The following is a 13,119-nucleotide window of genomic DNA, read 5'->3' on the forward strand; positions in this document are numbered from 1 at the left end:
GCCCTGGGACCAGGCCCAGAGCCAGTACTCACCTGCTAGGGCCACCCCAGCTAGAGGCGGGGTGGGGTGGGGGAGTTCCAGTGGCAGCCCGCCCCCTGGGGAGGAAGGGAGGAGAGGGCCCTGGGGACAGATTCCAGAGCTGGGGAAAGGTGGCAGCCCAAGCCTTGAAACCCCGGGTGGCTCCGCCCTCTCGTGAGGAGCACAGCCAGCCCAGCAGGGTGAAACTCTTGCCAGCTATTAGGTTTAACAATTAACTCCGACTGGCTTCCAGTGCAGCAGGAGGTAGTTCCAGCAGAAAGTCCCATCTGGAGGCAGGGGGGCTCGGAAAAGGGAGGAGTCGGCAGGAAGAGAGAAAGAGGTAGCAGGTGACCCCCCCCCCCCAATTTCTCCTCATTCTGGTCCCTCTCTGCCATGTGGGCCAGCCCTCTCTGCTAAAGGGCCATGGCATACGTTATGCGCTCAAGAAATATGTTTAATCAACAAGCAAGCGGTGAGGGTGAACTAAAACAAAGCAGGCCAGTTAGATAGGTAGACTGATGGGAGAGACGCGAGGGGAGGCCAAAGATGCTTGCCCAGCCCCCGGCGCCTCATTGACCCCTTTGACCCTGCGACCTACAAGGACCAGAACAACAGCCCCCCTGCATGTGCCAGGGACAGGGCTGTGAGGGCCCCCCGCCCTGGACCTGCTCTTCCTAGCCACAGCTTTGAGAGCCCCGGTTTCTCCCCTGGTCACAGAGGTCACACTGCTCCGGCACACAGGCACACAGATGCTAGGGTGCCCTGTTTTAAGATTTATTTATTTGAAAGGTAGAGTTACAGAAAGAGAGGGACAGAAAGATCTTCCATCCACTGGTTCACTTCCCAAATGGTTGTAACAGCTGGGGCTGGGGGAGCCAGGAGCTTCCTCTGGGTCTCCCATGTGAGTGCAGGGGCCCAAGCACTTGGGCCATCTCCTGCTGCTTTCCCAGGTGCATTAGCAGGGAGCTGGATCGTAAGTAGAGCAGCTGGGACTTGAACAAGCACCCATAAGGGAGGCCAGCGTCCCAGGCAGCAGCTTAACCTGCCAGCCCCCGGGGTGCCCTCGGCTAACACCATCATGCCGCTTGCTACTTAGCAACAGCCTCCTCTTCTCAGCCCACCCCCTGACTTCCCCCACATCCCCATATTCCCTTGGCTCCCACCTATGTGGTCCTTTCTCCTTTTCCGGAAGGAAAGCCTGGAATGACGATGGTTCCAGCCCACTCACGTCCCACTCACCTGGGATCACACGTACACCTGGTAACAGACTGCTCCCTACTTGACGATGGCTTGTCATTTACTTCCTTCTTGGGATCCCTGGCGCCCTCCCTTCTCCCAGCTCCTAACAGGCTTGGGTCCACAGCCCACCCAGGGGTTCGGTGGAGGCCCCTCCCGGGCTGTGCTTCTGTGCTGGGGAGGCGGAGGGGGGCAATGTTAAGAAATCACTTCTTCTGGCTGGCTCCGATTTAGAGTCTGACATTTCTGGGATCATTTTGTGCTTTAGCTTCAGGCCAGACCAGGGTTCAAGTGCTGACCCAGGCAGCCCTGCAGAGGCCCCCGGTCAGCAGCCCACCCTCACCTGTTCTCAGCTCCAGCCTGGGCAGGTAAGGACAAAGCAGGGAACCCTCACTGGCTCTCCACGGCCTCTGCCATAAGCCCTCACTCCCCTGCCCCAGCCTTCCACCCTTCGCTCGCTCGCTCTCGGCAGCAGCATCACGAGCCATGGCTCCCCAGAATTATTCTGGGCAAAACAAAGCTGCCCCCCCACCCCGCTCCAGCCAGGGTGCTGCCCCCAGGCCCCCTCCCTGCAGAGACCCTGGAGCTGTTCTTTGCTGCATCCTTTCTGCCAATCTCCACTCGGCCGGCCTCCCCTTCTCCCTGGGGAATACCTGCCTCCCTGCCCTTCTGCCTCCTCCCTCCCAGTGGAATGTCGCCTCCCCCATGGCAGGGATCTCTGCCTCAGCCATACTTCTGCCAGGGTGCTGACTCCTTACTGCTCCTACTTGGCCTTAAGGCCTTGGAGACCAAGGAACGCCTATACAACTTGTTTCAGGCTCTCTATCCTAGCCAACGAGCACAACACACAGACAGTAGTGGATGCTTACTGAAATAACAATGGTAAAGACCATTAACTACAAAGTAAGCAACGACCATTTTACACAGAGCATTTCAGTTCATTCCTCCATAGACTTGTCAGCCCTGTCCCTTTGTTTTAAGCTGAATGAGGACACTGAGGCACAGAGAGGGGAAGTGACTTCCCCCAGGTCACACAGCCAGGAAATGGCAGTCGAGACTGGGATTAAGGTCTTAGCCACTGCCCTACTTGGCTTCCCTCCAATCCACAAGTAAAGGAGAGGATATGTGAGAAGTCCTGGCCTGTCACTGACATTGGCCACAGGGGCTCCAGAGAAACCAGCCCAGTCCAGGGCTGAAGGCAGATTCTGCAAACAAAACTTAGTAAGCCTCTGTTAAGTCCCTACTCTGTACACATCCCTGTGCTAGGCGCAGGGCAGAAAAGAATGCGACAGGAGACATCCCATGCTCACAACCTAGCAAGGGAGACAAGTGCCTTCCCGATAACATGGGACCAAGCAGAGCCTGTCCCCAGGGGGGAACAGATAAGGCACAGAGGGAAGGCTGAGGAAGAAAAGACCAATCTCGTGGTAGGGAGGAGGAGAGGTAGGGGGAACGGTCACGAGGCCTCATCTGAGCTCTGACAGTGACTGGGAGGGGGTGGCCTTCCTGGCAGATAGGAGCAGAGTGAGGTGGGGGGGACAAAGGCACAGGGAATGCGGGGCAGGTCCCAGGAACCTGGGACGTGGAAAGGGAGATGGGGGCTCAAGTGTCTGGGCACAGGAGAGACCAGAAGCCAAGGAGATGCTAAACAGAGCAGACCCCCAGCGGCAGGCAAGGCCCCGAGGCAGCAAGGACAGGGGTGCACAAAGTGGCTGCAGGAGCGCTGCATTGGACCCTCATAGTTACCCTGTCCAACCCTCACCGTGCTCTTGGGCAAATAGGCCCAGGCAGAGGAGCGGAAGGGTCCACCGCCCCGCGCACCGTCCCGGCAAAGCCAGGCGCACCCTGAGGCGTGAGGAAGCAGTCTTCCAGCCTGGCTCTGCCGCTAGCTCCCAGGGACCCTTCCCCAGATGCTGGGCTCCAACTCAACAGAACACCCATGAAGCCAGCGGGTCTACGTGCCCGTGCACTGTGACTGGTGGTGCCCATAGCTCCTTCCCCAGGCTCAGTGCACACGCATGCACTTCCGAAGTTCACAGACATCTGAAACCAAGGATCTCCAAGGGCAATCTGATGAGAACCAGCTGTGCCCCAATCACCTGGACGCAGAGCTGGCCCGGGGTCCCTTCCCTGGAGCAGCTGAACTGGAACCTCTGGAGTGAGTTCTGGAAGACTGTTTCAGCAAGCTCCCCTTTGGCTACTCTTAGCAGGTACGGAATCTGAGAAGCTAGCCTTAGGGAGCCCTAGGAGGAAGGAGGATGGGGTGCTGAGCTGCACCCCTCCAACTGCTTCACATAATGACCTTCTGCTTCCTTGCCTTGGAAGGGAGGGCTCTGTAGAGAGAAGTTTTAAAGCCACTGCTCTCTCATCGATGTCCCTTCTGGCTGAGCCACTTGCTCGGGCAGACGATGCTGGGTGCAGACTTGGCAAGTGACCACAGCTGCCCAGACCCTGAAGTGACTGTGACACCTGTAGCCCCGCCTGGGAGGGAGTCTGGGGTCTGCCTGGGCTGCACTGGAGGTGAGAAGAGGTTTCCCATCTGGCCCCGCGCCAGGGCAGGCTGCCTCCCTCTGGTCCTGGGTGAGCTCTGGCTTGCTTCTTGTCCTTTTCTAGCACGATCTGTCTCTGTACCTGGCTTCAGCCTCTGCCTCCCTCCCCACTTCCCCCCAAGTCCTGCGCATCACGGAGTCTGACAGGGATCTCCAAGCCCGCCACGCAGACAAGACTCGCGCCCTTTGAAGACAGTAAGCTTCCTTATCCAAAGGGCTCCAAGCAATCCATAAGAAACTAAGGTGGCCAGCGACAGAACAATCGCTATGGGAAGGGCCAGGGACCTCCAGACCTGCCCGGTCACCTCCCCCTGACGCAGTGTCCCTCCCACGGGTAGGCAGCTGCCTGCAACCAGATGGGCCCAGGGCCTTGGCTGGTCCAGGGGCTGAGGCTGCCGGAAGGCCAGGCCCTGAGCGGTGGTAGAGGGAGGCCTGGGAGGCAGGAGTCCTGCGTGGTGGACCCTGATTAGAGCCGAGACTCCATCCTCTGCAGCTGGGTGACTGCTGAATGTTCTCACAGTCCCCTCGAGGAGCGGCCTGGGAAGGAAGCAAGAGCACCCCTGGGGTTTGGACAGATCTAGATTTAAATGTCAGCCATGCCGCTTGCTGGCTGAGGGCTAGTTAGACCTCGGCTGAGCAAGCCATGCAGCCTCCGTCAATAAAATGGGGATTGTAATCTCTGCCTCGCTGAGTAGCTGGGAGGATTGAAAACAGAAGGTCCGGAAAGCGCTTAGCGTAGGGCCTGGCACAGGGCAAGCCAATAAACGTAAGCACCAGGGTGAGCCTCTTACGAGGAAGACCCTGTGCTTTCTAATCTTAGCTGGCCCCAAGCAACCCCCAGCCAGCCACCTGTGGCGGGGCCTGGGGACTTTATCTGGAGAGCAGGTGAGGCGAGGGGAGAGAGGGGGAGGGGGAGGAAAAGAGGCGAGCCAAGGGGCCCAGAGTGGCCTGGCTCCCCCAGCTCGGGGTGGGGTGGGGAACGACTTGGCAGAAACTGCCAGGCCAGGATGAGTCCAATTCCCTCTGCAGGCCAAGGCACGGTGTAGAGGGACACAGCCTGCCTGAGAAGCACCGCCCAGGCTGTCCGCAGGGACACGGAAGCCTTGGGTTACCTCCAGGCCCCGGCTCCCACTGATACAGGCAGAGCTGGCGCAGCCAGGCTGATAACAAAACCCCCTGCCCATCCAGCTTGCAGGGGCGCCGAGGGCCCGCCCGCTCAGGACCAGGGACCCTCTTGTAGGGATGCTCATCCTGGAGTGGCAGACTCCTTGCGGCTGGGTCTGTGCTGGACCCCCTCCAGGCCTCTACTTGTCCCATGCTCCTGCTTCTTCTAAAGTTGCAACCATGGGAAATGCAGCGTTGAGAGCCACAAACAAGGCATTCATCCCGATGGCCACGGACCAGCTCTGGGGACTTCAGGGTGTCACTTCTCTCTGCGCATCAGTTTCCCTCCTCAAGCTAACCAAGGCACCAACAATGACCGCCTCTGAGGTCCTCCAGCTCACAGTGGCTGCACGTCGTGCGGTGGCCCTGAGCACAAAGGGGTTTCAGGAGAGCAGCGGGCTGGGCTGGGCTCTGCTGAGAACTCAGTGGATGTGACAATGACCAAGGGTCATTAAGACAGTGACGGGGGCCGGCGCCGCGGCTCACTAGGCTAATCCTCCGCCTTGCGGCGCCGGCACACCGGGTTCTAGTCCCAGTCGGGGCGCCGGATTCTGTCCCAGTTGCCCCTCTTCCAGGCCAGCTCTCTGCTGTGGCCAGGGAGTGCAGTGGAGGATGGCCCAAGTGCTTGGGCCCTGCACCCCATGGGAGACCAGGAGAGGCACCTGGCTCCTGTCATTGGATCAGTGCAGTGCGCCAGCCGTGGCGGCCATTGGAGGGTGAACCAATGGCAAAAGGAAGACCTTTCTCTCTGTCTCTCTCTCTTACTGTCTACTCTGCCTGTCAAAAAAAAAAAAAAAAAAAAAAAGACAGTGACGGGTATAATTAAAAGCCACGGCAGGAGCTTTCTCATGATCTCCCGGGATTCCGGATCTGGTGAGCTGGGCGGGGCTGGAGGACTGGCCAGTGATCACTCACATTTGGCAGATGAGGAAAGTGAAGCCAGGATGGGTGACTTGTCCCAGCCATTAAGAGCAGGAGAGGGGAGCTGCAGAGAAAGGAGGAACCACTGCGGGCCTACTGTGCGCCACTCCACTAGGCATGTTCAGCCGGTCTCACCAACACTGCCTGGTAGGTGCAATCGTCCCCCTTTCACAGAGGAGGAAACTGAGGCCGAGACCAAGTAACTGATCCGCCCTAAGGCTCCCGGCTGCTCAGCTGCAGTATCTGGATTTAGACCTGGGCTGTGGGTGCCCAGGGCCTGCACGCCTTCCCATGTTCTATCTGATCTGGGTTGAGAGGTCCTCTCCCAAAATTCATGTCTACCCAGACCCTCAGAATGGGAGCTTATTTGGAAACAGGAGCTTAGTGGATGGAATTAATTAAGTGAAAATGGGGACATGCTGGATTAGGGCAGGTTCTAAACCCAAAAGGACTGGTCCTTATTAGAAAAGAAGATGGCTCAGAGACACACACAGAGAAAGCCGTGTGATGACAAAGGCGGACGAAGCTGCAGACCACGGACTGCTGGCAGCCACAGAAGCTAGGACAGACTGCCCCCACTGAGCCCCTAGAAGGAGCAACCAGCTTTGCTGACACCTTCATTTCGGACTTGTAGCCTCCAGAATGGTGAGAACACATTTCCGTGGTTCTAAGCTCCCTGGGCTGTGGAATTCTTCACAGTAGCCCTGGGATACTAATACACCGTGTGTCCTTCTAGTGACAGGCCTGGGATGCAAACTCCGGAGCTCAGATTCCTACCCATCTGGCAGTCATGAGAAGTCATCTCACCTCCCCTTCGCCTTCCTGGTCAAACTGGTCTGAAGTCCATCAAATGGGCTTCTTCCGGTCTGGGACCTCTGTCTGCCCCCTGGGTCTCCCATCGAGTGTCCAGTTTCCTGGCCCACGGTCCTCCCCTTGCCCCAGGCCACCTTCTACCACTGCCTGGAGAGCTGTGTTTCTGAAATGCAAATCTGATCTATCTTGGCTTGGCTTCATCCTCGTCTCCAGCTGCCCACCCCCCACACACACACCTGTGAAACTCAGTCGAGCACTTGCGCCTGTGCAGATGTGGGCCCAGCCTTCCACTCAGCCCCACCTCCAGCCACGCGTCCCACCTATCCCCACCCTGCCCCAACTTCTGCTCCTCCGACATGAAACTATTTGTGGTTCGCCTAACAAGCCATGGTGCCTTGGCACACGCTGTTCCAGCTGCCTGGAAGATCAAATCCAGTCCAAACCTCATCTCTCTCCTCTATGAAGCCTCCTCCATAACAGCCCCACCCTGCCACCTTGTCTATTGTCCCAGTGATATTGCATGTCTGCCCCCGGCCCCAGCCTGGAAACACTGTTGTATTCATTTCCTTTCTGTAGGCCAAGAGCCCAACACAAAGGCATTCAAGAATGTTGAATTAACTATTACGGAATAGCAATAATAATAATAATAGCTAACATTTGCTGAACACTTACTACTATGTGCTCACACTGTGCTAAAAATTCCATATATGTTGCCTCATTTAATTCTCAAAATAATTCTATGAGACAAGACACTATTAATGACCTTGTACAGGTAAGGAAATGAAGAGATGGAACCCTTGCCCAAGTCTACTCAAGTAGTACATGACAAGGGTTCAATGACCCCAGAGCCAGAGCTAGTGACCACACAGTAATACTCCCTTAGCTGAAGCTGCACTTTTCCCAGGTTCAGTCACCTGTCATCAACCACAGTCTGAAAATACTACATGGAAAAACGCGGTGGCAAACAGTCTCTAAGTTCTGAATGTTGGACCAGGTAGTGCGATGGAGTCACACCACCCAGCGCTTCCTGTCCGGAGTCTGGGGACCAGACCTTTGTGCAGGGCACTCACGCCCTACGCACTGCCTGCCTGTGAGTCACAGGTGCTCTCCTCCACTGGGACGGCGACTGTGGCCGCACTGCAGTGCCGTGTCCAGGTGGCCGCTACTCTGCCTAACGACGCCCCAGAGCACCAGAGCAGTGATGCTGGCAGTTCAGATCCGCCAGGGGCCACGCAGTGCTCCCTGCAAGCGCAAAGGTGGAAGCTCTGCACTTCAGACGCCCAGAGGTTTCACTGGGGGTCTTGGGACTAGCGCCTTAGGTCCACCCTCTGGCCCAATCCCTGCGTTTTACAGAAGAGGAAGCATGCAAAAAAAAAAAAAAAAAAAGAAAAAAAAAAGAAAGAAAGAAAAAGAAAAGAAAAAATGGACAGAGATTTGTCCATAGTCACACAGCAAGGCACGAACCCAGAGCTTTCAAGTCCTCATTCAAAGCTCTTGCTCTTCTCATTCCCACATAAACTAGGCTGTGTCTCCTAAAGAGACAAACTTGTCAAACACTGTCAGGAAGTCAGGCACTGTGTGGGACACTAGGAAGGTTAATAAGTAAGTTCCTGCCTGGCGTGTACAGTCGAGCTAACAGGTTCACATGGAACCACAACCTCTCCTGAGCCCTTTGTGACGACAGAACTCTAAGAATGCATGCTAGGGAAACTCACGTGGCAGAAGGATCTGGCCAGGCCCCTCCTACGAAGTGACCGCTGAGCTGAAATCTGAAGAGTGGGAAGTAATCAGGATAAGAAGTGGGGGAAGAGTGTGCTAGCAGAAGGAAGAGTGTGTGCAAAGTCCCAGGGCGGAAAGAACCCACAGTGAAATGAAAGACCAAGGAGGCTGGTCTCCAGGGAGCTGGGCAGGCCTGGGGAAACTGCGCAGAGCCCTGGCTAGAATCTGCCCCAGGGCAGACACTGTCAAAGGGTCACGATGGTGTTGAGTCAGGAGGACCGAGTTGAGTTGCCCAAGGTCATAAGGACGACCTGGGTCTGGAAAGGGCTCCTGCCTACCAGCTGGGGCTTCAGGGCTACCTCAGTACAGGTCTGCACCCGGCAGCTCTCCTGGCTTCAAAGCAAGGGAGGTTCCAGCTCCATGGCTGCACCTCTCCTGACAGCTGCAGCACACTGGAATCACCTGTGTTGGCTCAAACACAGGCTGATGGCCCTGCCCCCAGAGTTCTTGATTCCACAGGGCCAGTGTGAGGCCTCAGAATTTGCATTTCCAACACACTCCCAGGTGACCCTGCTGCTGGTAGTCAGGCAACCACACTGTGAGAACTGCCAGAGTAAGGCGTGGTGAGGGGAGTCTATGGCCAGCCTCCTTGGGGGCTAGCAGGGTGGATCTAGGTAACAGTGAGACAAACTCTAGTACTCGGAGCAAGGGGGGAGGGGACCTCAAAGCCCCCAGATCCAGTCCACTAGCTGCCTAGTCAGGGAAACTGAGGCTTAGGGAGTTGGCCTATTTTACATAAGAGAAGCTAAGTAACAATGTGTTGAGTGAACAGGTTAAACACACACACACACACACACACATACAAATACACCTGGTTTGTCCAAAGTCAAAGGGAGAGCAGACTCCAGGGCTCCTGAACTCCAGGCCGAAGCTTTCCACAGCCTGGGATCTGGGCTTTGGGGCAGGAGACAGCAAGCTCCGCCTTCCCAGCTCTGCTGCACTTGGCAGGAAAACACGTGAAGAGCTGCAGAGATCTGCTCTTGGCCCCCAGTCCTATCACCCAGCACCTTCCTTCCTGCTTGCACCCCCAGTCCCTCCCTTCACTCTCCAGATCTTGTGCGCTTTAGCCCGGCACGCCAAGCCCCGCCGGGGGAGAACTGGAACTGCAGGAAGAATTTGCACACTTAGATGTCCTTCTCCAGCGGTGCTCCCATTCGTGTTTCTCTGTCCTTGTATCCCTGCCGGTCTCCAGCCTGCCTGCACTCACACCAAACTCTGAAACCCAGAGAGTCAGGGGCTACATTTACCCCAAACGTCCTTTTCACCCAGTTCTCTAAAATAGAGTGGCCCTGGGCAGAATTCTTCTGTCTGTTCCAGTTGGCAGCGAAATGCCACTTCTTTTACACACCCACATGCACAGACTCACTAATACACAAACAGCTACGCATGCAAACAAATACAGCAGAACTTACAAAAAGAGATACACGGTACACTGTTCACGATAAAACACACCTAGGCACCCAGAGTAAGGATCAGAAAGGCACCGCCCTCCAGGGCATGGGGAAGGGTGCAGACACGCCCCAGGGTGCCTCTCAAAGTATAGGGGTCTCCGGAGGGGGGATTCCGGGGCGTGGGACACGGGCCCTTTAAGAGAGTGATTCTTCCTCCCAATCCTTTCAAGACACCTGTGAGGTGGCTCTCCCGGGCAGGGGTGCAGGGGGGATAGTGGCTGACCAGGCTAAGCTGGGTCTGGCCCTAGGCGACAGTGCCCGAGCCACGACAGGAAATGGCTCTCTGAACTGGGCTGGGTCACCGCTTGGAGACCGCTGTCGCCGCCACCCCCACCCCCAGGACCCCTCCCTCCACACCCATTTGCCCACCCCCTCACGCGCGCACCCAGGATTCAGGCAGGACACGCCTTCCGCTCCTGCTCGGCTCCGAGCGCGGGCTCCACGGTCGGGCCCAGCTCCCTCCGGCCCGCGGGGTGTGGCCGCCCACCTGCCAGCAGGGAGTCTCTGCCCGGCTGGGCCGCCCCCGCCGCCGCCGCCACCCACCGCCCGGGCCAGGTGCCGGACTCCCGGCGACGGCAGCTCCCGGGCCGCCGCCCCCACCCCTTCCTCCCGACAGTGCGGAGACAAAGCCGCGCACACGCACACGGGGGCTACGCGGGTGCACACCCGCGCTCACACGCGCACACACGGGAACCACACTGGCGCGCACACGGCGACACACACTCACACCTCCCACCCCTGGCTCCAGCCGCAAGCGAAGCCACGGGCACACCCTCGGTCGCACGCACACACTCTCGGCTACACACTGGGACACACCCTCTCACAGACACACTCGCGGAGGACACCCGCAAGCACACACGCCCTCACCAGAGGTGCTCAGGCCACCCGCGGGGCGCACACTCGGCGCACACGCGCGCGCGCGCCCCGAGCATCCCCTTGCACCGATCCCGAGCACAAGCGCGCTCACACCCACACGCCCGGAACCCTGGGCCCCGACGCACGTTCCCGCGCCAGCTCCGAAGCGCTCGAACCGAGCCGGAGGCTCCGGACCCTGGCGCCCGCCCCCCGGAGCCCGCCTGCCGGCTGTCAGTGCTCGCGAGTCGGGGACAGCGCCCGCAGCGCCCGGCGATCACCCCCCCCCCCAACACACACGCGAGCTCGGACGTGGAGGCGGCCCCGGGGCCAGCGCCCGGTGCCGGGCGGGCTCACCTGGCGGCCGCAGCTCGGCTTCCGGACGCTGATGTCCCTCGGTCTCCGCGTCCGGCGGCCGCCCCGGCGGGCTCCGAGGCGCACTGGAGCTGCGCAGAAATGCCCCGCTCGCTGGCTCACTCGCTCGCTCCTTCCCTCCCTCCCACGGCGCTCAGCCCCCTCCCCGCCCGCCCCCACGCCCCCTCTCCCCCTCCGCCCCGCCCCGGCCGGCTGCCCCGGAGGAGGCGGCGGCGGCGGCGATCCCGGCAGCCCAGGCAGCAGTCGCCGGCGGACTAGCGAGCGCCGCGGCCAGTCGGCGGCGGCCGGAGTCACGCCAGAGCCGGAGCCCAGGCCCGGGCCGCGCGTCGGGAGGAGCCGCGCCGGCCCCGGGGAGGGGAGCAGAGGAGGGGGTTGCGCCCAGCGAGCCCGCCCGCCGCCGGGGTCCGCCGCCCGCCTCCGCACGTGGGCCCGGCGCCTACCTGAGCCGCGGCGGAGCTCAGAGGCCCGGCGCCAGCGGCGGGGCGAGGCGGAGCAGGAGACCCCCGCCGGGGCCTCGTGGCCCTCTCAGTCCCAGCCGGGTGGGCTCGGGCCCCGCCCCCGCCTCCTCCCGGGTCCCTGCCAGCGCCGACCTCGGCTTTCTCTGGCTCACACGCCTCGGCTCTCGGCCCGGTGGCCCGGACTAACCCCGCGGTCCGGAGCCCGGCTCGCCCGCCTCGTCTGCCCCGGGCCGGGACCTGGCCTACGCCCACCCGCCTCCACGCCACCCTGCCATTGTTCCTGCGGCCGGAGCTCGCCGCGCATGGCGCCGGGGGCTGCGGGGACCCTGACGCCCACCTTCCACAGGCCCGGGCACCTCCACGGTGGAGTCCACGACACCTACCGGCGTTCCTTCGGGTTCTGCTTTAAGTAGACTGAGGCTCCGGCGAGGGAAGAACTGGCCTAAGTTGAAGGAGCCCAGGATAGCGTCTGTGTCCCCACACCAGAGATGAAGAAATCGACGGATTTCCTGCCCTGGGGCTCCTGGGGCAGGGCCAGACCCTCCAGAAGCGCCCTGGGCTGGGAACCCGGGCCTCCTTTGTTAGAACTAAAGCCCAGAAGCCCGAGCAAGAAGCAGTGTTCGGGAACTTGTGAGGTTTTCCTGCGAAGTCAGGACGCGTGCAGAGGCCTGCTACCTGCAGGAGCTTCCACTGCTTTGTCTCATTTGGCCCTGACCGCGTCTTAAGCGGCAGCGGGCCTCCCCCCATTTTGCAGCTGGACAGCTTGTCCCAGGTCTCCCCTCCAGGCAGGAAGGCCCAGGTGAAGCCCAGCAGTGCCGGTTCCTGGTTTTGGTCCCTGCCTCTGCTATAGGAGGATGCTAAAAGCAGGTGCAAAGTGAGCCGCTGAGAACACCAGGAGTCAGGGAGGGACCCCGAGAACTTCCACACATGGAGGGAGGGCAAAACTAAGCAGACCTGAGCATGGCCTGTTCAAGAGGGAAAATTATAACTAAAAGGATTATTGATAACGAATTTGTCTGGAATACTTAGGATAGAAGGGTACCTCAAAAAGCTCAGGGGAAAATCAAGTTAGTTTATTTGGGCAGCCAGCATTACATTGCAGCAAGTTAGGGGCACCTTGCAGTGCTGGCGTCTCGCGTTGGAGTTTGGTTCAAGTCCTTGCTGATCCATTTCTGATCCAGCTTCCTGCTAATGTGCCTGGGAAAGCAGTGCAAAATAGCCCAAGTATTTGGGCTCCTGCCATTCACATGGGAGACCTAGGAGTTTCTGGCTCCTGGCTTTAGTCTGGCCTAGCCCCAGGTGTTGTGGCCCATTTGGGAAGTGAACCAGCAGTTGGAAGATCTCTCTCTCTCACTCTCTCTCTCACTCTCTCTCTCTGCCTTTCCCTCTGTCACTCCTCCTTCCAAATAAATAAATATTTTTAACAATTTGTTTTGGTGCAGAGTCTTTGAAATCTGCTTAATTTGCTCATAATATGCATTTCCATGCACATTCTGCAGTCCC

General features: G+C 59.0%; 1 protein-coding gene and 1 long non-coding RNA gene across 8 annotated transcripts in view; one reads left to right on the forward strand and one right to left on the reverse strand.

The window, feature by feature from the left end:
• Window positions 1-11,764, reverse strand: part of EPB41L1 (erythrocyte membrane protein band 4.1 like 1) — a 127,101-nt gene extending 115,337 nt beyond the window's left edge. For 2 of the 7 annotated variants that reach the window (XM_051845068.3, XM_051845072.3), the window contains exon 1: window positions 11,141-11,295. The gene's annotated coding sequence lies outside the window, so the exon portion shown is untranslated. Of the gene's footprint in view, window positions 1-11,140; window positions 11,296-11,598 lie in introns of those variants that run through there. The other 5 variants (XM_089308036.1, XM_089308034.1, XM_089308035.1 and 2 more) reach the window with 5 other exon arrangements.
• Window positions 3,846-8,048, forward strand: LOC149123371 (uncharacterized). Its single transcript, XR_016215876.1, has 3 exons — window positions 3,846-4,688; window positions 6,354-6,533; window positions 6,625-8,048. It is a non-coding gene; the product is annotated as an uncharacterized LOC149123371 (long non-coding RNA).
• Window positions 11,765-13,119: the final 1,355 nt, after the last annotated feature.

The sequence above is a fragment of the Oryctolagus cuniculus genome, chromosome 11 (genome assembly GCF_051225735.1).
Source record: "Oryctolagus cuniculus isolate XC-2025 breed Fujian yellow rabbit chromosome 11, ASM5122573v1, whole genome shotgun sequence".
Taxonomy (NCBI): Eukaryota; Metazoa; Chordata; class Mammalia; order Lagomorpha; family Leporidae; genus Oryctolagus; species Oryctolagus cuniculus.